Source organism: Danio rerio, chromosome 22 (assembly GCF_052040795.2).
Source record: "Danio rerio strain M-AB ecotype USA chromosome 22, GRCz13ab, whole genome shotgun sequence".
In the NCBI taxonomy this organism is placed as follows: Eukaryota; Metazoa; Chordata; class Actinopteri; order Cypriniformes; family Danionidae; genus Danio; species Danio rerio.
Window position 1 is genome coordinate 39310007 of NC_141042.1, and position 27438 is coordinate 39337444.

Here is a 27438-nt window from a genome sequence, read left to right on the forward strand (position 1 = left end):
TATGTGTGCGCCTTTGTAACGATATTGTGTGTGACTCATTAATGCAACTTCACAATACTGATTAGTAAAGGTTAATTCTTACTGTAGTATCTCACAAACGCTACGTGAGACCTTCTTCCTTTAAGTCTGTCTGTTGTCTGACGCAGCTGAGGGAGGAGGCATGTAGAAATAGTGGGCGGGAAAGACTCGGCTTAAAGGCGCAGTACGACAAAACCACCCCCTGCTGGAAATCAGTATAAAGCAGCATCTTGTACACTGCAAAAAATGCTTTTCTTACTTAGATTTTTTGTCTTGTTTCTAGTCCAAACATCTAACAATTCCTAAATCAAGAAGAATTTTCTAGACAAGCAAAACATACTGTCTTGTTTTGTGAAATAATATGCCAATATTAAGTGAGTTTTTCCGTAAAACAAGCAAAATAATCTGCCAATGGGATAAGCAAAATAATCTTATGTCAAAAGAAAAAACAAGATTAATTTGCTTACCCCATTGGCAGATTATTTAGCTTGTTTTAAGGAAAAACTCACTTAATATTGGCAATTTATTTCTCAAAACAAGACAATTTGTTTTGCTTGTCTAGAAAATGCTTCTTAATATAAGAAATTTTAGATATTTAGACTAGAAATAAGACAAAAAATCTAAGCAAGAAAAGCATTTTTTGCAGTGTAAAAGGTATAATGAAAAATCTGATGGGTGTTTTGATCTGAAACTTTATATACACATTCTAGAGACGCAAAAGACTTATATTAAATCTGAAAAAAGGGGTAACCTAGGTGCCCTTTAAGACATTTTAATAAGACTTCTTAAGATACTCTTGTTAATTTACAGAATTTCTGCAAAGTATATTGTACACCTTAAACTTGCATACTTTTTAGTCACATCCGTAGCACATGTTTATTTCTGTCATTTAAAATATAAAACAGATTAACAGATTGAAATTTCTTTGATCCCTTATCTCTCTGGATAGCTGTTTCAAGAGTTCACACTTAGCTGATGATTTACAAAGCTTATTTGGCATGCTGTCCCGGGAGAGAGCCCCGAGCTCAAGGGCTCCTCGAGCCCGGGGCTTCCTCCCGTTGGCAGAGCAAGAAGGGAGCCTGAGCTCGGTGGATCTCAGAACTCCCCTGCCGCTGTAGCTAAGGGAACGTAAGGAATTAGACCAGCTTGATTGTTAAGTATGTTGAATGTCTTTGGATGGTGGGAGGAAACCGGAGAGCCCGGGGAAAACCCACGCGGACACGGGAAGGACATACAAACTCCCCACAGAAACACTCACCGGTCCTATCGAACTAGGACCGGCAGTATTCTTGCTGTGTGGTTCACAGTGCTAACCACTGGACCGCCGTGCCGCCCAATTACAGGTAAAGGAGGAGAATAGGGGAGGAGGGGGGTTTCTTCCAAACGAAGATAAAGTGAACTGGAAACTTAGACTATTTATGGTGCCTTAGGGCTCATATGATTGGAAGATTAGTGATTAGCAAATGCGAGACTGGAAGTGATAAATCATAAGCGCGTGATCCTCTCGAAATTAGTTTATGAATAAACTTCACTTTGTAGAATATTAACAGATGTTTCAGCATGCATTCAACATCAACACTGTTGAATTCCTCTTTCACGTTTTTGCTGCAAATGTCACACACACATAACGCTGGAAACACTCACAGCTTATTGGGTCATTTCTGCATTCAGGCTTGGTATTGAGCTGTCGTGCGTGCCGCCGGGGAAAGGCCAGAGAAAACTGCGCGGAGCAGAAAGCAAAGCAGGCATAATATAAATATTATGACAAGCTGAGTTGCGAGGCGCATTTGAAGTGGCATTTGAAAGGGTGAGGACATCAGAAAAGCATGCATCAAACCCTACCGTAGCTTGCTCAGAGTGAGCATGTGTTACGCTTCCCAGGTACAAAGGACACCCTGCAGGTATTTATCTTTCTGTGGCAGAGAAGGAAAAAGGTAAGACTCCTTTTAATATTTCACTAGCCCTCACAGGTTTATCCTGTTCAAACACGACTATTCATAGTATGAGAGAGAGAAAAGGAAGCTTAAAGGTAATTAGCACAACAACAAAAAAAAGCAGCTGCCAAGCGGGAAACGTACTTGTTTGTTGTGAACTAGATTTGCTGCATACTTTTGAAATCCGTTTTTCATTCCCTCCCATGACATGTCTATTGAGGGATTTTGAAGGGGGATATTGTCCGTGCCGATAAATGGCCTGCTTATTGTTGACTTTTGTCTTATTGTAGCAACCGTAGATTATATTAAAGCTGACCTGACACCTATAGAGGCCTCGCAGAAGCAGAAAAGTTGAACATTTGAGTGAAGAAGGTTAGGAGACGTCTATGAAATATTCTTAAAATACTATTGCTGATAGTTATTAAATGCAAAATAATATGAATACTAATACTAATATTTTTTAAACTATTATAGCCTTGAAAAAAGGATTATAAAATAACCATAATATTGGATATAATAAAATAACCAATAAATATCTTTATTGTGAAGATTTGCAAAATATAACAAAACAATTTATTTAAAAAATTTTATATAGGGAAGGTTTTTATTTAAGTTCAGATTTTCTTTTTAATTGTTGGTCCACAATTCAGACTTTCAAATTTTATATTGGTAGATAGATAGATAGATAGATAGATAGATAGATAGATAGATAGATAGATAGATAGATAGATAGATAGATAGATAGATAGATAGATAGATAGATAGATAGATAGATAGATAGATAGATAGATAGATAGATAGATAGATAGATAGATAGATAGATAGATAGCGGTAGTTTAACAATAAATGATTTTACTCAATTTAAGGATCATTTTTCACCACAAACATCAACAATTTTGCCTAAATAATTAATTCAATTATCCAAAAGTTTTTTAAATCATTTGTTTTCCCAACATAAACTTTCTTTCTTTGTCTGAACGTGTATTGATCTTCATTCCTTCATGCAAACTTTACATTTTAAACTCCAATGATCGAAATATATGTATATTTAAAACTACTATACTATTGCTGGAGAAATGTAGATTTGTGTCAGATGAAAATAAAACTTTTTGCAATCTTTTATAAGTTTTGAAGATGCACACGTGAAGCTCCAACATATCTTTCTTTTTACAAATACATTTTATTCTTTATTTGAAAATCTTTACCTAGTTTTATTTATTTTATTTTTTTAACTTACTTACATGTTAATTTATTTTTACTTGTCACACACCCAGAGTTTATATTCTTAAATCATACTGCACAAATTCTTGGTTTAAATGTTTGTATTATATATTTCAAATAATATATAAACTCAACATAATCATGAATATTGATTTTATGGAGTCATATTGACCTTATTCTAAAATGCGGAAGTGCGCCTGTTTTCGCGATTGTCTTAGAACTTCCGTTTCAGTCGTCTATGGGAGAAATGACAAGAAATAATAAACGGCAAAAAAAACGGTCAAACTGCTTGCTCTACAAACAAATGTTTGCATGACTATACAGACCAAGTAGAATAATATAACAAGGAAATATCAGTTTGCAACATCAAACAGTGAAACGAGCAGTTTTTAATGTCTAAAAATGAATGGAAGTGAATGTGACCGGAAGTCTCGTGCCAAAAAGATTCAAATGGCAGCGCCCGCTCGTCTGTGGAGAATAAGGTCAATATATTAGAAGGTATTTTAGGACTAGATTTTTTAATGTGTATGTATGTTATATGTGTCTTGTTGGTGTCTATATTTACAGCAAAACCTGTTTTTCTAAAACAAATTTCTCCTACGGGAGACAATAAATTTGACCTTGATCTTGATGCAACTTTTATTAATTGTGCTTTACTGTGCCAAATGATGTAATTTTTACAATAACCAACAATATTGCTTTTATATTTACAGTGGAGAACAATACTTTTTCTTTATTGCTTTCTTTCCTTTGCAATAAACATAAACTTTACACTTGCATTAGAAACCGACTGGCCTTGTTTTGTCACAAAAACACCCAGACATGTATTATTGAATGCAAAATATTATGAATTTTAATATTCATATTTTTAAACTATCATGGCCTAAACATAATTATAAAATAGCCATAATAGTAATCTTTATTGTAAGGATTAAGATGATTTTGCAAAACATAACAAAACAATTTATTTAAAAGTTTTGATAAAAATTATTTTAATTTCAGATTTTATTTTACATTGTCGCACATCCTGATATTTTTAAACTTCAATTACATTATTCAAGTAAAAAAATATATATTGCTGTTGTTTGTGGTGAAAATATATATATATATGTATGTATATATTTATACAGTTGAAGTCAGAATTATTAGCCCCCCTGAAATATTAGAACCCCTGTTTATTTTTTCCCCCAATTTCTGTTTAGGTGAGAGCAGATTTCTTCAACACATTTCTAACCATAATATTTTTAATAACTCATTTCTAATATCTGATTAATTTTATCTTTGTCATGATGACAGTACATTATATTTTACTTGATATTTTTCAAGACACTTCTATACAGATTAAAGTGACATTTAAAGGCTTAACCAGGTTAATTAGGTTAACTAGGCAGGTTAGGGTAATTAGGCAAGTTATTGTATAATGATGGTTTGTTCTGTAGACAAACCATCAGGGGGAAAAATAGCTGAAAATTGTGTTTAAAAAATTAATAACTGCTTTTATTCTTGCCGCAATAAAACAAATAAGACTTTGTCCAGAAAAAATATTATCAGACAAACTGTGAAAATTTTCTTGCTCTGTTAAACATCATTTGGGAAATATTTAAAAAAGAAGGAAAAAATCAAAGGGGGGCTAATAATTCTGACTTCAACTGTACTCACACACACACACAAACACACACACACACACACACACACACACACACACACACACACACACACACACACACACACACACACACACACACACACACACACAGTGCTCAGCATAATTAAGTACACCCCATTTAGAAAATGTATATATTTTTCCATTTCTCCGTGAATATAGGCAGTGTATTTTAGTGCATTTAAACAAAACTGATTTATTAAACATATATATTTATTAAAATAATATCTTAGTCACCAAACATATTCAGAAATGGAATGATGATACAATTAAATTCAAGCAAAATAAAAATGTTGCAAAAATAAATTACAACCTACAAAATTTCAACTAATTTGTACAACTTTTGTGCTTTTAATTTTTCCTCTTTTGAAAATTTGTATTTAATATTTTTCTGTAACAGATACATTTGGCTGACTGTTATTGTAAGTTATTTTGTTAGATAAGCTCTGGATTTGGCTTCTATACAGACTAATGTATGTGCACAAAAATAATATTGTATAGTTTCCTATTAAAATATGAATTTAAAAGAGAGATTTGTGAAGGGTAAACGTATACATGCTGAGCACTGTATGTAAATTTTGCCTAAATAATTAATTATTATTATCCCCGAAAAAAATGTTTTATGCTATTATACTTTTCCAACATATACTTTGTTTCTTAAACTTGAATTGTAATGACATGATTTTTACAATAACCATATTGCCTTTATATTTACAGTGGGGAACAATGTTTTCTTTCTTTCTTTCTTTCTTTCTGTCGTTCTTTCAATAAACATAAACTTTACACTTGCACTGAAAGTTTACTGGCCTTTTTTGTCAAAAAAACACCCATGCATTTATTGACATTTATAATTAAATGCAAAATAATATGAATACTAATACTAATATTTTTAAAACTATTATAGCCTATAAAAAGGATTATAAAATAACCATAATATTGAATATAATAAAATAACCAATAAATATCTTTATTGTGAAGATTTGCAAAATATAACAAAACAATTTATTTAAAAAATGTTATATAGGGAAGGTTTTTTATTTAAGTTCAGATTTTCTTTTTAATTGTTGGTCCACAATCCAGACTTTCAAATTTTATATTGGTAGATAGATAGATAGATAGATAGATAGATAGATAGATAGATAGATAGATAGATAGATAGATAGATAGATAGATAGATAGATAGATAGATAGATAGATAGATAGATAGATAGATAGATAGATAAAAACAGTTTATAGAAAGATAGATAGATAGATAGATAGATAGATAGATAGATAGATAGATAGATAGATAGATAGATAGATAGATAGATAGATAGATAGATAGATAGATAGATAGATAGATAGATAGATAGATAGATAGATAGATAGATAGATAGATAGATAGACAGACATAAAGATAGATAGATAGATAGATAGATAGACAGACAGACAGACAGACAGACAGACAGACAGACAGACAGACAGACAGACAGACATATAGATAGATAGATAGATAGATAGATAGATAGATAGATAGATAGATAGATAGATAGATAGATAGATAGATAGATAGATAGATAGATAGATAGATAGATAAAAACAGTTTATAGATAGATAGATAGATAGATAGATAGATAGATAGATAGATAGATAGATAGATAGATAGATAGATAGATAGATAGATAGATAGATAGATAGATAGATAGATAGATAGATAGCGGTAGTTTGACAATAAATGATTTTACTCAATTTAAGGATAATTTTTCACCACAAACATCAACAATTTTGCCTAAATAATTAATTCAATTATCCAAAAGTTTTTTAAATCATTTGTTTTCCCAACATAAACTTTCTTTCTTTGTCTGAACGTGTATTGATCTTCATTCCTTCATGCAAACTTTACATTTTAAACTCCAATGATCAAAATATATGTATATTTAAAACTACTATAGTCTAAACATAAACATGCAATAAACATTGATATTTATTGATTAAAAATTTAATATAGTTATTTAATATAACCTTCAAGATTATATACATTTTTTTTTCTTCAACCAAGTGTTATACTTACAAACGAAAGTCTTGTCATAATTTATCGTTCAGTTTCAAACAAAACACAATATTAAAACCGGACCATATTTCTCGTCATAAGCAGAAATAAGACGTGCAGCAACTGGCTCTTCAAGTTCAGACGCTCATTGATTATCAAGGGTGTGATTCAGTTTTGGCGCCGCAGACAGAGTGTTAACAAAAACAAACTGACAGAAGTTTCGCCACACAGCAACTCCAACAGGGCGACGCTGTTTTCTTTTCATTAATCTGCGAGTCTCTCAATGGGAGGCCGCTGTCAGTGTGCCGTTATTGTGACGTTTGTTGACAGCCCGTGATTACCGCCGATTACCTCAGAAACGCCAGACTGACACCGACTCTGACAGAAATGACAGTCCCGGGACAAACTCGACCTGCGGAGGCTCAAATCTCACCTCACACACAGTCCTGTCTGCAGCCCGGGGTGATGGATGACGAGCAGACAACCCACACGAAGAAATACTACAGCAATTTATAGTAAATACTAGTGTTTGTGAATATGTACTTGAATTACCATAGCAACATAGTCAGCACGTTAACACAACGACTATAGTAATAACATACGACTAAATACTGTTGTTTTGTACACCTAAGTAATATAGAATATATTCTACTACCACAATTTACTGCGGTAAACACTAAAGTATACTACAGGTTGTCAGCTTAATACTGATTCATTCACAAAGTGTTGCAAATAGAGTATGATTCCGGCTGGAAGTCAGCATAATTAATCATTTTACTTATTGAATTACACAGCACACATTGTGTTTTATTCATGTCTATGTTAGTAGCATAGCCAACACGATCTCACGGCAATTCGTAACTTTTTGATTTAGTGGCTAATTCGTATGAATTCGTACGATCTAATTCGTACAATTTGCTACGATTTGCTGATCGCCCAATGACGGTTGGGGTTAGGTGCCACGCCTCCTTTTAAAAATCGTACATTTTCGAACGACTGAACTCATATGAATTCGTACAAATTAGCCACTAAAATAGCAAAATGTAAAATACTTACGTTTCCTCATTAGATCAGGCTGGCATAGCACTAGCTAGCATAAAATAATATTTGTTACACAGTGTTACACATTTATACTGTATTTCTACAGCTTTATACTAGGGTTGTGCGCCAATAGACAATATCGGGCAAAGATATCGCTGAGAGCTGAGACCTATGACGATTTTAAAGACAATATTTAGCTCGTTTCCTGTTAATGTAGACCCATTACATGTTTCAATTACATTGGTGAATAAAATTAATAGTATTATTTTTAATCATCATTATTAATAACAAAAGGATGCAAATAATGAATTAAAAAATTATTTGACACACTGTAAAAAATAAAAAGTTGAGTAAACTTAAAATTTTAAAGCAACCGGCTGCAAAGAAATTTTGAGTTTACTCAACTTCAGTGGTTGAAGTTGTGCCAAATTATTTTTTTAAGTTGACTGAAATGGCTGGTTTAAGTCACGACAACTTTCAAGCCTAAGTTCATCTAACTCGTCATTATGAGTTTGCCTAAAATTAAACAGGGGTTGAGTAAACTGTAAGAAATGAGTTGGCACAACTTAACAGAAGTTCAGTTAACTCAAAGCTGTGCAGCTGGTTGCCTTCATTTTTTAAGTTGATTTAATCTTTATCTTTTAATTCATAATTTGATGGAAATCTTATATCTGCGCTTCTCAAACAAATACCTGTATGACTCTAAGTATGAAGTTAAGAGATTACAAAACACACTATAAAACACAATATCAAAGAATATATTTATTGACAATTCTGCAAACGGCTTTCTGTCCAAATGAAATGTACTGCAGTCCAGAGAAGGAAAAGAGGCAACAAAAAGGTAAATCCTCAAATCCTATATTGCCTTTTAAGTGCTCGAGTTAAGCAAAAGAAATATTTAAAATGCTTGCACTATCAACATTATTTTCAAAGTGCAAGAGTGTTGTGAATGGAATTGATACAAACAACTGAAGGTAAGATCCAAATGCAGGTTTAATCGATGGTCAGGCAAGCAATAGTCAAAACAGGTATGAACAGGCATATGCGGGCAAATCCAGAGTCGAAGTCAGTAAACAGGCAAAAGGTCGAAAGGCAGGCGGCTACACAGGATACATAGGATACAATGCTAGATTCAGACACGGAGAAACAAGACAGGGAGAAACGCGTAGAAATGTCACCAAACAGTAAACAAGACTTGGCAAAGTGAATCAGTCTGTGTGCTGCTTAAATACTGTGTGAAATCTCAGTCTGTGACAGGTTTCAGCTGGTGATGTAATCAGGAAGATGAATGACCAGGCGTGCGTGATTGGGAGAAGTGCATGTATGAAAATGTAGTCCTGGGGAATGGGGAAGTGAAGTGAATGATGATAGAGGAAACCAGCGATCTCCAGAGAATGATCGCTGGTTATCGTAACAAAGAGTAATTAGTTTTGTCACGATATTTTAATTTTGTTACCCATCAGTTCTATAATTTTAAAAACGTCCATTTCCTGCTAACATTTGAGCGTTGTTGACCATGTTTTAAACACTGTTATATTGCCATTGTGTTCACATGCTCAACAGAAAACACTGATTGGGCGTGAAGATCATCAGTTCACCAAACTCACTGCTGTTTACTGAGTGGAACCACAGACACAGGGACACTTAAGAATTTCACATTGATCAACTGGTCAGTGTATAAGCTGACACAAGTGTTACGCTGATGGATCAACTATGCGACGTTTTGAAACACTCCAGTTTGTGTGTGTGTGTGTGTGTGTGTGTGTGTATCTGTGTTTGCACTCCATGAACATCAGTGAAGAGCAGTGAAATGGTGAACTTCTCAGCCAATCACAGTCATTTATGTTGAGTTCTTGAACACAACAGCCAATCTATCAATTGGTGGGAAATGGATGTTTTTAAAATTTGAAAATGTAAAATCAAAACTGAATTAAAGTTTCGTGACAACACCAAGAGTAACACAATTTCAGTGTACAAACAAATGCATTTTGTTTTTGAAAGACTGGACTCTTGCTGAGCACTGAGGATCAAGGCCAATAAACACTTTCTGAATAGTTTCAAAGATGTGTTTCAGTTCTTTGGGGTAGTTCATAATGAGGAAATTAATCAAACCAAAGAGGAGAACAACAGCTGTCGGAAGATCTTTTCCAGCACGATTTGCTCTTCCAGAACCACAGACAGGCACCTTACATTTAGGTTGGTCTGAAGAGTGGCAACATCATCTTCAACAGTGCTAAGGATGTCCATCTCCATCTCTTTTGCGCAAATATCTTCTGGCTCTGTGTCCTGCAGTAAAAAGAAACATAAAAAGAGGATGAATAACTATTTTTACTGCTAAATCACAAACATCTCCAAAAAGCAAGGTAAAAAAAAGCAAAGGCAAAGCAACTTAATTTGGAAACTGAAGGTAGTAATGTCAGTAACACAGTCATTTATATACCTTCTATTTATAAAACTTTTCAGGTAACACTTTTCTAATAATGAATCATTTATTAAGCATTAGCAAATAGTGAATTGATTATCCGTTAAGCATCAACTCTACATGAATAAGGACTAGTATCTAATACATAAGTACTAGTATCTATTAATTAGGTAGTAGCATCTCAGTAATAGGAACTAGTACCTAATAATTAACTACTAGTAGATAAAAATATGCACTAGTCACAGCTGGAATACATACTAGTCAAAACTGAATAGTTGATGTCTCAATTAGAGATCCCATAGAAATGAATGGGAAAATTTTTAATTTATTACGAGTAACAACAGAATAGTTACTAGTCACTATTAAAATAAGTACTAGTAACTAATAAATAAGAACTAGTATCTATTTAATACGTACTAGTATCTAATAAATAAGTACTAGTATCTAATAAATAAGAACTAGTATCTATTTAATAAGTACTAGTATCTAATAAATAAGTACTAGTATCTAATAAATAAGTACTAGTATCTAATAAATAAGTACTAGTATCTAATAAATAAGTACTAGTAACTAATAAATAAGTACTAGTATCTAATAAATAAGAACTAGTATCTAATAAATAAGTACTAGTAACTAATAAATAAGTACTAGTATCTAATAAATAAGTACTAGTATCTAATAAATAAGTACTAGTAACTAATAAATAAGTACTAGTATCTAGTAAATAAGTACTAGTACTTAATGGAAAAGATACTAGTATCTAAAATATAAGTACTAGTAACAAGACAATAGATACTAGTACAGGCTATAGAATAAAAGTTAAAACGGCTTGCCATAGGTCATTAGCTATTGTCACATTAAACCAGATGCTCAGACCCTGAGAGATGACAGGTGGCACCACTTTACAATTGAAGGGCATTAATTATGGTTATTCACAGGTTAGTCATTTTGATCAGAAATTCCCAACATGTTTTAATTATTAAAAATGAAATTTGCTTTATAATTATTGTTGCAGCACCTGTTTTCACTCCCTGGTCAGCCGGACTCAGTCATGGTTGTTCTACTAAAGACTAAGGGTGCTTTCACACCTACACTTTTGTTTCGGAACGTGTCTCGTTTGCCCAGTTAGCGCGGTTCGATTGGCATATGTGAACAGGGCAATCGCGCTCTGTTCCGCGCCAAAGTAATCGCTCCGAGATCGCTTGAATGAGGTGGTCTCAGCTCGATTGAAACGAACCCTGGAGCGGTTCAATTGCAGTGAGAAAGCAAACGATCCTAGCGCGGTTATATCACAGTGTTTTATGGATATGTAATAGGCTTACGGCTATATGAAGAGAGAATTATGAGTAGGGCGGGAAGTTTCGCGAGTCTCCGGATGCCCGCAAACGAGTGATGATCTCCCGGTAATCTCGCGTCTCTCTCCCAGTCCTCAAATAGGCATCGTCGCGCACCCTTCTCACCCCTCCCCACCGTGTCTCTCCTCAGACACGCCGCGCGCACCCTGTCAATCACCACCAAACCACCACCTCTCCTGACAGCTGAGCGGGACGCTGCAAAATAAACCCTGACACTCTGACCAATGTGAGGAGAGTTTACTCGCATGTGACTTGTTTTAGCTCTTTTGGTCCGATTAGAAACTTTGCAGTGTGAAAGCGAACCGCTCCAAGAGCAAAGAGCAACAATGTAACAATTGTAATCTCTGTTTCGGAACAACTGAATCGATTCACAGGTGTGAAAGCACCCTAAGTGATGAAAATGTAGCATCCTTTACAGAGGTGAAAACAGTGCTACAAACTTTTCTTTTAGGGAACAAACTGTTTTGTAACTTCAAAGATTAATTACCTGCATGAATTCCAATATTGCACACAAAAAGAGAAACTCCATGGTAAACTCCATAAAGTTTAATATGCCCCCCTTTAATCAGTGATATGATTGAATGCTAAATAATTACTTGATTGTCCAGTTGGTCCAGGGCGCCCTTATTATCTCTCCATATCGCCCACCACATGATCCATAAAACTTGATAGCGTATTCATCCGAAAAAGAGAAGGTATCTTTGAGGTTGGTTTGAGTAATCCTGTAAACCTCAGCATAGACCTACAAACAGACCATAAAAATATGAATAGTATGATTTGTGAACAAGGGTTATACATTTTGAAATAAATAATCTCAAATGCAAACTTGCCTAAACTCCCAAAAACATGCAGGCCACTGTTTTCGGACATCAGCTACAGGAGGTTAAAAAAATCAAATAGTCAGTAACTGCAGCAGACTGTTAATGTGCTAATGTCAAATGTGATTTTAATGCACCTACAGCAGGGGTCTCAAACTCAATTTACCTGGGGGCCGCAGGAGGCAAAGTCTGGGTGAGGCTGGGCCGCATAAGGGATTTCACAAAAAAAAGTCCTCAAATGTCATTATTAACAGTTTTAATTATTTCTTCTGAACATGAAGTGTCCTGAACATTAATAGAACATTGAGTGAAGATTATGAACAGTTCTTCTGAACATGGCATCTTTTGCCTACTCCTTGCTGCCAGAAACTTGACAGCGCTTCTTCTCACAAATCTGAACCACATTTGGCTTTAGAGTGGAAGCAGTTGAGACCCTCAGTATGGCTTGAAGATGATCATCATTAAGTCTAGACCTGTACTTTGACTTATTGAAGTCCTAGGGAAAAAAGTGGGGGAACTCACTCAAAACTTCCATTCCCTCACCTAAAAAAAGGCGTATATTTGTATAAATAAAACATCCCCACCCTACTCCTGTCTGTACCAGTCTGTATCTACCTATAATATATATAAGATGCAGGGCAGGCACGTGCACACATAGGGCTCAACCTGTGCAGTGCACATGCCCTTTTTAGTTTTGCATAGAAAGTGCCCTTCCAAAATGATCAAAAGTGCCCCCGCGACGCGACACACCCTCGGTCCCGCCCTTCAGTAGGCGCGCGATAACACCACTCTTGAGTACGCGCGCGACAACACAGCTGATCAGAACGCGCGCGACAACGCCCCTCCACACTTCCCGCCCGTCACAGCGTCTAACAAAAGGGCGGGGTGCGTGGTGATGTTACCGGCATCCTCGCCCCTTTGTTTACACGGCGGGCAGGGAATGCCAGTGACCGCTGTGTACGGATAGAATCAGCGGAGCGGGGAGCACTCTCTCTCCCCGCTCCGCTGATTCTGTCAGTGTACAGCGGTCGGCGCGGGCCACAAAATATTGCACTGAGGGCCGCAAATGGCCCGCGGGCCGCGAGTTTGAGACCCCTGACCTACAGTCTTTAAAGTGCAGAAGCAGTCTGCGAACAAACAAGGCTGCTGCCAGGATGCTCCTTGATAGTGATGTAGTCTGTAGTGTAACTTCTCAGCTACTGTTTACAAATTTGCAAAACTTACACTGCATTCCAAACCTATAAAAAAGTAAATAAAAACGTAACATTGCAGGTCAAATTGTTTTCATAAATTAAACTGATGTTTTTAAAAAGCACAATATAAAATAAATATTGCAAACATAAAAAGAGAAGATTTAATTAATGCATACATACATGTTACTTAACTCATAAATGGTTAATGTATGCCAAATAAATAATCATAAAAACCACAAGCTCCTGGAATACTATATGTACACTACTAGTGACTGTATATTTAAAGTGGTATGCTAAATATTATTTTGAAGTGGTTTTAATGTTATCGCATTGCTGTTTTAATACAGACACAACAGGGTTAACAATACAGTGGTGACCGGCCGCTCAGATATGTCTGTTTGCAACAACAATATTTCACTACATTTCCCTCCAGTTTAAGAAGCAAATTAACGTTAAACAGTCCTTCAAATGAAGCAAACTTCACAGGTGGCTAGCTTGTTAGCCCGAGCTTGTCAAAAAATGATCTTCACACGATGTAACTTAGTTTTTTGGGAACATAACATTACATTTTACCTTAGATTTGGACGCTATTTAGATTAATTTGGATAATAAAGCTAAAACAAAGCTTACCTGAATCAGGAGATGGCAGCTGCTGCTGGTGAGAGGACACCTCGTGCAAAATGGCACCCGAAGACAGACTGAGCATGTGCAAAGACGGGAAGTAGATGATCCAGTGAAGAACTCAAAATGTAAAGTCTGCTCAACTTAAGTATTTACTTTCATTGAACAAACCAGTTTTAAACCTTCAGTTAACTCATTTTTAAAAGTAAACTCAACACTGAGCTCAAAATATGTCCACCCAACTTACAATTTTGATTTGAGTTAGCAATTTGCAAGTTCGATTTTTTACAGCTGTTCACATCAACATCACTTGATCACTTGACACTTTCAGACTGCAGCAACATACATCTTTAGCATGAACTGAAAATTAGACTAGTCTACTCAAAGGACAAAATACAAAATTTTGTACAAAATGCAGCAGCCAGAGTTCTGACCAGGTCTAGAAAATATGATCATATAACCCCAATTTTATCCTCCTTACACTGGCTGCCTGTTAAGTTTCGTATTGAATTTAAAATATTACTTCTCACCTATAAAGCTCTAAATAATCTAGCTCCTGTTTATCTAACCAACCTTCTGTCTCGCTACAAACCAACTCGCTCTTTAAGATCTCAAAATTCAGGGCTTCTGGTAGTACCTAGAATAGCAAAATCAAGTAAAGGAGGTCGAGCCTTCTCTTTCATGGCTCCTACACTCTGGAATAGCCTTCCTGATAACGTCCGAGGCTCAGACACACTCTCCGAGTTCAAAACTAGATTAAAGACCTATCTGTTTAGTAAAGCATACACTCAATGCATCACCTAGCGGGTTCCACACAGGCTTCTGCATCTTGCTTATATACACTATGAACAGCAGCTACGCTAATTATTTTCTTTATTCTCTATTTTCACCTGGGGATACTCATCCCGAGGTCCTCAGATTATGCGGAGTCACTGATTGGATCCAAGACCAGCGACGTGATGATCCCAAGGATTCCATATCCGGGACCAGGCCATATCCTGAGCTGCTGCTGCGCTGATGGTCGTGGGGAGTGGAGAACATGAGTCTGATTCCAGCGACGCTCCAGGGACAGACGAATCTTCGCTGAGGCCATCTTCCAGCCTAAACCACGACGAATGAAGTTCTGCACAAGACTTTTGGCCAGCGGAGAAATTAAAATGGTCGTGCCCAACTGAGTCTGGTTCTCTCAAGGTTTTTTTTCTTCACTCCCATCAGGTGAAGTTTTTTTTCCCTCTCCGCTGTCGCCACTGCCTCGCATGGTTCAGGATTGGTAGAGCTACGCATCGATGAATTTGCTCTTCAGTGTTTGAACTCTCAGTAATGATTTAATCACACTGAACTGAGCTAAACTGAACTGAACTGAACTTAAACACTAAAACCTGAACCACACTGTTACAGTTACTGAACCACACTGTTCCAGTTACTATGACCATTTATGTGAAGCTGCTTTGACACAATCTACATTGTAAAAGTGCTATACAAATAAAGCTGAATTGAATTGAATTGAATTTTTTTTTATTGCAGGGCGATTATAGACATGTATTCACAATTTTACATAAATCAACATGCAAAAAATGTATTATTTCCTTTGCTGTCTAGCACTCTCTCTCAGCAGCAGTTGACTCACGCTGCCAACAAAATCTCACGGCAATTCGTAACTTTTTGATTTAGTGGTTAATTCGTATGAATTTGTACGATCTAATTTGTACAATTAAGTACGATTTGCTCATCACCCAATGACGGTTGGGGTTAGGGGTGGTGTTAGGTGCCACGCCTCCTTTTTAAAATCGTACATTTCCATCTGACTGAACTCGTACCAATTTGTACGAATTAGCCACTAAACTGTCAAAACGTAAAATACTTACGTTTCCTCATGAGATTAGGCTCGCGCTGCACATGAGGGCACTATACACAGCCACAGCAATAACGTATTTATTTAATTTACAAATATGTTAGGCCTGAATTTATTTATATAGGCTATTAAAATATATTTTATTGATTTATTTAAACTACCCCATAACCTGCATTTTACCATTCGTTTTGGCTTTAACAAATTATTGAGCAGATTAATAGTAGTAGTAGTAGTAGTAAAACTTTATTGTCCTTGACAGGAGATTTGTTTTGGGCATCGCCATATTGCTGCAGACACTCACTAAAACAAGCAATAAAAAACAGTAGAAAATACAACAATTACAAAATTTATGGTGCCAATTAAGATATACTCTTATTAAGTAAACCCACTGACACAGGTACAAAGGATTTCTTGTAACGGTTTAACCTACACTTTGGGACTCTATATCTTCTACCAGAGGGAAGCAGTTCGTACTGGGGAAACAAAAAATGAGTTGGATCCTTTACAATCCTATCCACCTGATTGAGGACACAGTTCTCATATAAAACTTGAGGATTAAAATTTTCATTGTGCCCGACAATTTTCCATGCTGTCTTTAAGAGATGCATCAGTTTAGATTTACACTAAACAGAAAGGTTGCCAAACCACACTGTAATGCCATACCTGACAATGCTTTCAAGAACTGCTTTATAAAACAGCATCATGAGCTTCTTGTTGACTCCAAAAAGACGCAACCTCCGTAAAAAATACAATCTCTGGCGTAAACGAGAACAAACCCAATCAATGTGTGTTTTCCATGTGAAAGAACTGTCTATATGAATGCCCAAGTACTTATAGGTATCTGACTGAGTAATAGGATCATCATGTACAACCACTTGACGATGGTCACCTATGCACTTTGGGTCAAATACCATCTCTTCTGTTTTCTTAGTATTTATTTTTAGCTTATTTCTATCACACCAATCAATGAACTGACTAATTTCTGACTGATATATAACCCCAATATCATCCTTCTCATAAAGTAAACTTAAAATGGCTGTGTCATCAGAGTATTTAAAAATAAAATTCTGTGAATGCTTACTTATACATTCATTTGTAAAAAGTGTAAAAAGAATAGGTGAACTGACACAGCCAGTAAAATGATTAAGATTATTATAACTTATCAAAGAACATTTTACTGAGCTCAGTGAATAGTTTAGTATAGGCCTACAGTTTAAAAAGCCAAGTCAGCATTGCCTGTCTAAAATGAAACTATTTCTCTTATCAGAAAACAATAAACACATATCCCAAGCGCAACACTGTGTTAGATTTTATCAAATACAAATGTGACATTGTTGATGACTATGTATTGTGTATCAGCGATCTCACAGGGAAAGGATATGACGAAATGAAAATGTTGAATATCACCCAAAACAACTCTATACTTTCTAGATCCTTTTTCATGTGGAGAAGAAGAAGAAGAACACTGATTACAATCTTAGATGAGCGGATACTTTAAAAACAGATGAAGATGCTTTTGGGATGTAAAACATGCGCTGAGAGCTTTCGGGTCAAGTTTCAACTTGTGTCAGGTTTGCATTGTAATTTATGACATTATATTTCACAAATGCTACACAGAAAGAGAGAGAGACATACGACTTCAGCGCCTCAAGCCGAATTCCAGTGTTGTGAATATATATATAGAGAGATAACCCGTATTAGAATCAAAAGGTCCTGCCCTTCTCTATGAGAGACTCAAGTGTTAACATGAAGGAATGCATCAATCAACTGGGAACTTTAGTGTTGACTGTAATTGTCTGTGTCAATCATCAGGAGTCAACCTGGTTATTAAAAAGTAATTGAAAAATGAAATTATTAACGTTGTATATTAATAATAACTGATTTCTGTATTAAAATAATATAAATGTATTTGTTATATTATCAAACGTTTATTATCACACATTTAACAAAATGGTTTGTTGATTTAATAAAGTAACATTTGAATAATCTTCTTGTCATATTTAATATCCAAATATTGTTAGAACTGACAAGTTTGTAGAGTAGGGTTTTATTAGTCGATGTTTAATGAATGTATTTACTAGCATGACTAAATGATGAACAATACATTTATAACATTGTTTGTACAGTTATTTTTCCACATTAAAATAAAGTTCATTACAGTTCATTTAATAACACATTAGTAAATGCTGAACTATGATTAATAAATGCTGCACAATTGTCTGGTATTAGTTCATGTTAGCAAGTAACTAGCATTAACCAATTTTTAATTTTTACTTATGAAATAGTTGTTAATATTAAAATTTATGGCAATTTAACAAAAATATTTATGCAAATTTAATCAATTAATTCAATTCTATTCAATTCAGCTTTATTTGTATAGCGCTTTTACAATGTAGATTGTGTCAAAGCAGCTTCACATAAATGGTCATAGTAACTGGAACAGTGTAGTTCAGTTTTTAGTGTTTAAGTTCAGTTCAGTTTAGCTCAGTTCAGTGTGATTTAAAGTCATTACTGAGAGTTCAAACACTGAAGAGCAAATTCATCGATGCGTAGCTCTACCAATCCTGAATCATGCGAGGCAGTGGCGAGAGCGGAAAGGGAAAAAAAACTTCACCTGATGGGAGTGAAGAAAAAAAAAACTTGAGAGAACCAGACTCAGTTGGGCACGACTATTTTAATTTCTCCACTGGCCAAAAGTCTTGTGCAGAGCTTCAGTCACCGCAGTGGCTTAATTAACAATTATGAATTTCCTCAACACCCTAAAAAATATTTATTCATTCATTTTCTTCTCAGCTTAGTCACTTTATTAATCAGGGTTTGCCACATCGGAATTTATATATATATATATATATATATATATATATATATTTTTTTTTTTTTTTTTTTTTTTTTTCATAATTTCTGTTTAGCGGAGAGAAGATTTTTTAACACATTTCATAACACATAGTTTTAATAATTCATCTCTAATAACTGATTTATTTTATTTTTGGCATGATGACAGTAAATAATAATAGACTAGATATTTTTCAAGACACTTCAGCTTAAAGTGACAGTTTAAGGCTTAACTAGGTTAATTAGGTTAACCAGGCAGGTTAGGATAATTAGGCAAGTTATTGTATACCGGGTAATAATTTTGACCTTTAACCTGGTGTTTAAAATATTAATAACTTTTATTCTAGCTGAAATAAAACAAATAAGACTTTCTCCCGAAGAAAAAATATTTTGAGACATACTGTGAAAATGTCCTTGCTCTGTTAAACATAATTTTGGGAAATATTTAAAAAAGAAAAATAAATTTTTATATATATATATATATATATGAGCAATTTAAGCATTATGGATGTGACATTTGTTTGCAGTAAAATCTCAAAACATAAACTCCAAGAGAAAGTATATATCTTAAGATTATATTAAAACATCTGTTTATATTTTCAAAACTACCAACCACCGAGTTAGAGGAGCAGGAAAATATCAATCTGGAAACAATTTTTATGTTTTAAATGAGGAAATAAATGTGTGTTATGGATGTGACAAAAAAAACTGTAAATTTACAGTGTACAACATACTTTGTAGAATTCTTTGAATTAAACTGCACAACCCAAAATAAATAATGCTAATCAAAAGCATAAGAGTTGCCTAGCTTTAGAACAAAAACAATTGATTTTATTTTATTTTACATTTTTGCATTTATGAGGAAAAAGCTTTGTTATGGATGTGACACGTTTCTGTTATGGGTTTGACAGATGTGAAATTTGCATTTGTGTGATTTTGGTTAATCAAATGTAATATGTTTAACAGATCAAGGAAATTTTCACAGTATGTCTGATAATATTTTTTCTTCTGGAGAAAGTCTTATTTGTTTTATTTTGGCTAGAATAAAAGCAGTTTTTAATTTTTAAAAAAACATTTTAAGGTCAATATTATTAGCCCCTTTAAGCTAATTTTTTCCAACTGTCTACAGAACAAACCGTCGTTATACAATAACTTGACTAATTACCCTAACCTGCCTAGTTAACCTAATTAACCTAGTTAAGCATTTAAATGTCACTTTAAGCTGTATAGAAGTGTCTTGAAAAATATTTTGTCAAATATTATTTACTGTCATCATGACAAGGATAAAATAAATCAGTTATTAGAAATAAGTTATTAAACTGTTATGTTTAGAAATGTGCTGAAAAAATCTTCTTTCTGTTGAACAGAAATTAGGGAAAAAATAAACAAGCGGTCTAATAATTGAGGGGGGCTAATAATTCTGACTTCAACTGTAAATATATACTGGCTTTAACCCAGTGTTGCTTGGGCCAATATTGGCTTAATTTTTAAAGTCAACTTTACATATTTAAATCCAACTATTGGTTTTGTCCATAAATACATACATAATCAATTTGTTTTTTAGTTTATTTATTTGTTTAATAATTCATTCACACATCATAGTTTTCTGTAATTTCATTGCTGAGCTCAGACACAAACATTTGAACATAAAAACATAAATTATTAAAATCATTTTAAATAACTAAACACAGATTCATTTGTGCCAGGAGAGTTTAAAAAATGAACCACCAGTCTTAGTTCTGATAGCTTTTAATTGTCTGCCTGCGGGTAAAGGCGTGAAAAGATGTCTAGCTGGATGTGTGGGATCTCTAAGTATCAGCAAGTCATTTTTTTAATTTTCTTGCAAAGCCTAGACATAAATGTTTTCTATATTTGATCCAGCACTGGGTTAAAACAACTGTGTGTAAAGAATAGCAACTAATATATATTTAGTTCACTTAATAAATCAGTTTGAAACACCATATACAAACCATTCCTCATAAAGAAAAGCACATTTCCTAATCTGAGAAACAGAACTTGTGAAATCACCTACTCCAAGAACATTCTGGCTCTATATTTGGTCCGTTAATTGAGTAAATTTTGACGTAATTTCCATTCTTCAGCGCCAGTATATTTTCTCATTACACCTCTGCCCTGCGGTCTGCTTCCAGCAGCTCAGCTTTAAGACCTCCTGCTCTTCTGGCCTCTGCTTTCTCTCAAACTTCAGCTGTTTGATTCACTGGCGGCACACTTCCACGCATCTCTCTTTATTTTCCCCTCAGCCGCCGATTTCTTCAATCAAAAAATTTTTAAAAATTCTTACGAAATGACTCTAAAAGTGAACGCTTAACTCCCTTTTTTCTTGCACGAGGCAAATCGCCAGTTCAATTCCCTCTGAAGCAAAGCAGTGACACATCAAGACTCGCACATCAAGACACTCATCCAAAAAAATGCTCTGGGAAATATTGAAAACACTCGAGCACTGACCATAACCAGTGTCCTCAACTGTTTGGTTTGTTCAGAGGGGTAAATGCTATGCTTGTTTGTGGTAACATTACAGCTCTTTCCTTTGAAAAGCCTTTCATAGATCATGTAATCACATTTACAACAGCAGATATTGTAATTGAGTGCATGAAGAAGTTTATTTGGGTCATTGTGGAGAGATGGGCTATTACTTTCTGAGCAATCACACTAATGACTTAGCCGGCAGCTAGCTCTCTGCAACTCTCACATGGTCGCCCACTGAAGCTAAGCAGGGCTGCGCCTGGTCAGTACCTAGATGGGAGACCACATGGGAAAGCTAGGTTGCTGCTGGAAATGGTGTTAGTTAGGCCAGCAGGGGGTGTTAAACCTGCGGTCTGTGAGGGTCCTTATGCCCCAGTATAGTGACAAGGACTCTATACTGCTCAGTAAGCGCCGTCTTTCGGATGAGACTTGAAACTGAGGTCCTACCTCTCTGTGTTCAATAAAAATCTTTCAAAAAAAAGTAGGGGTTTAACCTCAGCATCCTCGCCACTGATTACTTAATTACTTAACGGAATTATGAGAAATGTCTGTCTAACCCCGCTGGTCCTACGCCACGCAAACCTGCTCCGAGCTAGTATCGAATCGGCGACCTTCCGCATGGGAGTTGGTTGCTCTACCAAGGAGGCTAAAGACCATGGCCTCTAGCGTCTGTCGCTAGAGCACCTTTAGAGGTCAGAGGAGTGAGGTTTACCTGCACAGTACTTCACTAATGACCCCTGTTACACACCGGGTCCGGGTTACAATCCGGGTCACGGCACCAATGTAACCCTGCCGGTCCTACGCCACCCAACCTGCTCCAAGCTGGTATTGAACCGGCAACCTTCCGCATGGGAGTCGGTTGCTCTAACAAGGAGGCTAAAGACCATGGCCTCTAGCGTCTGTTGCTAGAGCACCTTTAGGGGTCAGAGGAGTGAGGTTTACCTGCACAGCACTTACTAGCTGGCCTCCGTTACACTCACCCCCTAAACCTCACTCCCATCCGGGTCACGGCACCAATGTAGCTATTCTTTTGCATCTCTTCTGCGTTGTGTAAATAAATATTCACCTTGATATGTCTTTTAGCGATTTATTGTTGTAAAACAGTGAAAAATATGAGCCCAGATCTATTCAACCAGCCTCATGCACTGGCTACCTCTTATACATACTACAACGAATTTACTTTTTAAGGTAACAGAGGGGGCGCTCTACATGTAAAATAATAAACAAATGTTAACCCCTTCCTTCCCATTAGTATTTCAATGTATGCAAGTGGAGAGATGCAATATAACCCTGTTACATCGGCCTAACTCTATTTAATTGGATAAACATTTTTGTAGTTTTATGGGTCCCACTTTATGTTAAGTGTCCCTAACTACTATGTACTTACATAAAAAAATAAATACAATGAACTTACTGTGTTTATAATGTATTTGAGAACACTTGTGGTGCTTTTGAGTTGGACTAGAGGTTGGGTTATGGCAGGTTTGGTGGTGTGGGTAGGTTTAAGGGTGGGTTAAGGTGTAAGGGATGGTCAACAGTGTATTTACAAATGTGATTACAAAAGTTAATTACAGTTGTAATTACATACATGTATTTAATCAAGCATAAGTACAAAGTAAACACATGCATTTACACAATAAGTACAGTGTAACAAACTATTAATTCCTATGTAAATACATATTAGTTAAGGCCACTTAATATAAAGTGGGACTGTTTTATGTCTTACCCAGAATACAAAAATACATATAAACACATATAGATCATTTACTTTAATCATTACTATTAGACTGTGAAGAGACTTTCAATCAGCACAACTAAAAATGTTTCTGAAGAAAATCACCTACTGCACCTTTAAAGAGCCCATATTATACATGAAATAGGGTCATATCTTGGTTGTAAGGGTCTCCAACAACAGTCTAATATGCATGCAAGGTCAAAAAACACTTTCATGGTCTTATAATCTGCATTTATTTTTACCTAATTATCCCAGCGACTCCCGTATGAATCGTTCAGTGATTCATTTGTTCCCAAACCCCTCCTTAGCGCGAAGCTAATCTGCGCTGATTGGACCGATGACAGTCTGTCGCGATTGGTCGACTGCCTTCAGTCAGAGAGTGAAATGGCCAATAGCTAATCAGCAATTTAAAAAGTAATCACAGTTCATACACGCTAGATAGTGTAGGCGTGGATTTTAGCTGCCACACACACACAAACACACACACACACCTCCGGACGAGAACGCTCCCGCTTCCGCCCGCACCCGCCAGGTTTTAGCCTTAGAACCCGCCCCGTATTCTGCCCGCCGCGCCCGATCCCGCTAAAGAGCGGGGGAGAACAAAACCGAAAATCTGTATAAACACACACACAGCACCAAGCATAAAGCTCTCGCTCGCTCGCTCGCTCTCTCTCTCTCTCTCTCTCTCTCTCTCTCTCTCTCTCTCTCTCTCTCTCTCTCTCTCTCATACGCGCGCGTGCGCACTAACACACAAGCACCAAGCAGACACATCTTTCTCTTTCTCAGGCAGCCCGCTCCCGTCCCAAATCAAACCCGTTACCGACCGCTCCGGCGATTTATTCGGAAATTTATTCCCGCGCCGCAGAAATCTGGCGCGGGGACAGCCGCGGGTATGCACACCTCTAACGTTACCACGGAGCTCCATAAACAAAGCAGCACGCAACGCGTTTTTAACGTGACTTTGCACGCGATAAGAGAATATAGCCAGTTAACCTGATACAGTACACTCGGTTACAAGTAACAAATCACAACTAAATACATTTGCAAGCTAGAGTCAACGAGGCAACAACTTTAACCGCACGTACTTACACTTGAGAAATGGAAGAAATCCATCCTGATGTCCATCAGTAAGTTACTGATCCTTCCTTTAACAAACGCAGATGAAGTATTCTTTGTAGCATGTAGCTTCCAGAAGTTTCCAGTAGTTTCCAACTGCTTGGCTATAATGCTGAGGTTTCATCTTTGGGTAGAGACTCAATATATCCATCTGCAATGTGACTTCAATCGACCGGCATGTTTGTGTGCGTGTGTTTGTGGGTGTGTGTGTGTGTGTCTGGGTTACTGCGTCAGAGGGCGGGGCCTCAGGTTTGAAATCTCCCGGGTTTGCGCGTGCACGTGAAAAACTTTGTTTCGTTCGTACGTCATGGCGAAACACCTAATGAGTCGGTATCAAGGCGACTCGTTTGAAGCACTATGAGTCGACTCTTTTATAGATGAATCAACAGTTTTAAACACTGTATTCTTACAGATTTAAGCCTTAGCTGGATACTTCACTTCACTTAGAGCTGTGTTACACACTACATGGAGGGGAATTTTCAAAAACCCATAATATGGGCTCTTTAAGTGCTTAAGTTTCAAAATACCGTACAAATAATGCTTTCTAATTCTTTGTATATGAAACTACTAGGCTTTAATACTAATAGTGTCATTTTGGTTACTGTCTCTTTAAATTCAAATAAGATTTTGCTCTTTTTTTTTAAAGTGGGCATAGCTGCAAAGGCCTGTGTGTCAGCATAGTGGCAGATTCAAAACAAGACTAATGCCCTATGCTAATGAGGAAGAGATCATCACTAGTGGGTGGGGCTTCCCCCACTGATGACACATCCAAAGGGAGAATGTCAATCAAAGTGTTTACGCATAGTGTGATTATAAGAAAGAAAATGGATAAATGTTTACTATTAGATGCTGGTTATATGCACAGACGTCTTTTTTTTTAAACCCTTTTTAAAATTAATGTTTGCATACTATGACCCCTTTAATATAGCTCTGCATGGGCAACAACGCTTGCATTTTCTACAAAACTGTTGAAAACGTGCTCTAAGACAAAGCACTGCACTTTGATTCATCACATCTCATTCTGCTCAGAGAGGCAGTTCTGTCCTCTCGGCTCCTGAAGGTCACCGGCTAACAATGTTAGCACTTCAATCCAAACACAAAGCCATACATCAGTAGGCAAGAGCAGAACCAATTCAATTTGATGTCATTAGCTGACCAAGATGAGAGACGGAAATTTACCTTTAACAAGATTAATGGGCAATTACAGGGACATCCCATTAATTTTTAGATAGTTCACTGATTTACAGTGACACAGCGTATTGACCTGAAATAGCATCAAAGATTGCGCTGAGATTGGTTTATGGTTCTGTGTTCTCTCCATTAACACGTCATGCACATGCATGATGGCATCGCACGTCACAATGGTGGATCATTTCAAAGCCATATACTTCATACTATATATTAATATCAGAAAAGTTATTCAGTTATCAGAAGTATCATTCACAAACTTGCTTTGCTTGTTAGTTAGCAAAAAGTGTGCCCAACTATTAAATAATGTATAATAGTGGAACTTGATACTGTTGAGCATTCATTAGTTTATTCATTAGTCCAGGGGTCACCACAGCGGAATGAACCACCAACTAGTCCGCTATATGTTTTACGCAGCAGATGCCCTTCCAGATGCAACCCAGTACTAGGGAAACACCCACTCTCACTTTTTAACACACAAATACACTACGGTAAATTTTTGTTTTCACAATGCACCTATAGCGCATGTCTGTGGGAGAAACCAGAGCACCCGGAGGAAGCCCATGCGAACACAGGGAGAACATGCAAACTCCACACAGAAATGGCAACTTAAAATGTCCAATTATTGTGTGTTGAATAAAATGGACCCTAAATTAAATGAACTATTATTGTAAAACATTCTAAACTCTTCTACACTCTATTAATGTAGATTTAAGGTGATGTAAGAGACAGAGGTCAAATGTATTAAATTTCATTTTAAATGTTTTTATTGTAAAACTTCTAATAGTTACCAAATCTAGAAAACAAGGAAGTATGAATATTAAATGATGCTTCCTAGGGTGCTTTCACATTAGACTCTTGGTGTGTGTATTTGTACAGTTGAATTGATTTTTTTTAATCTTTTTGTAAATATTTCCCAAATTGTGTTTACCAGAGCAAGGAAATTTTCACAGTATGTCTAAATATATTTTTTGCCCAAATATATATTTGCCCCTTTAAACAATTTTTCTTCGATAGTCTACAGAACAAACCATCGTTATACAATAACTTGCCTAACTATTTTAACCTGCCTAGTTAACCTAATTAACCTAGTTAAGCCTTTAAATGTGACTTTAAGCTGTATAGAAGTGTCTTGAAAAAATATCTAGTCAAATATTATTTACTGTCATCATGGCAAAGATAAAATAAATCAGTTATTAGAGATGAGTTATTAAAACTATTATGATTAGAAATGTGTTGAAAAACTCTTCTGTTAAACAGAAATTGGGGGAAAAAATAAATGGGGGCTATTTATATATATATATATATATATATATATATATATATATATATATATATATATATATATATATATATATATATATATATATTGTGGCGAGATAGAGAGAACACACGCAATCAGCGGTAGATTTTCACACTTTGCCCCGGAGGGTGATTTATTTACTAGCGTGCTGTGAATGTATGGCGGAGCGATCGCTCAGTCTTCTGGCCGGGAAGAGTGTAGGGGTTCCGGGGTAAAGGGTGAGGCCGTGCAGGTAGGAGAGAGAGTGGAGATGGTCAGCTGCTGGAGTCCGCTGTGGGAGAAAAGAGACACAGATTTCAGCCAGGGAGTCATTTGAGTAAAAATGATGCTCACGGTCTCTGGGTTGGTCGCGGCTTATATCCATGTCTCTTGATGAGTCTCAGATGTGTTTGATTAGGGTTGATGATGAGGGATTTGATGTGGATCCAGGACCACGGTAATGTTGCATCGGTGAACTTGCCACAATATATATATATATATACTCTCAGAAATAAAGGTGCGCGAGTTGTAACTGGGGTGCTACCTTTTCAACAGTACAAATTTGTACCTAAAAGGTCCATATTAATACCTCAAGGGTACATATTAGCACCTTAAAATTACAAAAGTGTTCCTC

The 27438-nt window shown here is 36.0% G+C and overlaps 3 long non-coding RNA genes across 4 annotated transcripts in view; 1 reads left to right on the plus strand and 2 right to left on the minus strand.

Moving 5' to 3' along the window:
- The window catches only part of LOC141380247 (uncharacterized), a 54390-nt gene extending 46988 nt beyond the window's left edge, over positions 1-7402 (minus strand). Inside the window, exons 1-3 of the long non-coding RNA XR_015522442.1 lie at positions 7299-7402; positions 1861-1931; positions 1663-1738 (exon numbers count right to left, since the gene is read on the minus strand). This is a non-coding gene — a long non-coding RNA (uncharacterized LOC141380247). The remainder of the gene's footprint in view (positions 1-1662; positions 1739-1860; positions 1932-7298) is intronic.
- On the plus strand, positions 1661-15816 carry LOC141380252 (uncharacterized). The gene is made up of 3 exons (XR_015522485.1): positions 1661-1825; positions 1900-1952; positions 14334-15816. It is a non-coding gene; the product is annotated as an uncharacterized LOC141380252 (long non-coding RNA).
- On the minus strand, positions 8656-14379 carry LOC141380248 (uncharacterized). Of its 2 annotated transcripts, none has more exons than XR_015522458.1 (2): positions 11347-11861; positions 8656-10192 (listed from the first exon to the last, which is right to left on the minus strand). It is a non-coding gene; the product is annotated as an uncharacterized LOC141380248 (long non-coding RNA). The 2 variants fall into 2 exon arrangements; XR_015522459.1 differs by lacking the exon at positions 11347-11861 and adding an exon at positions 14325-14379 and having other exon boundaries at positions 10090-10192.
- Positions 15817-27438: the final 11622 nt, after the last annotated feature.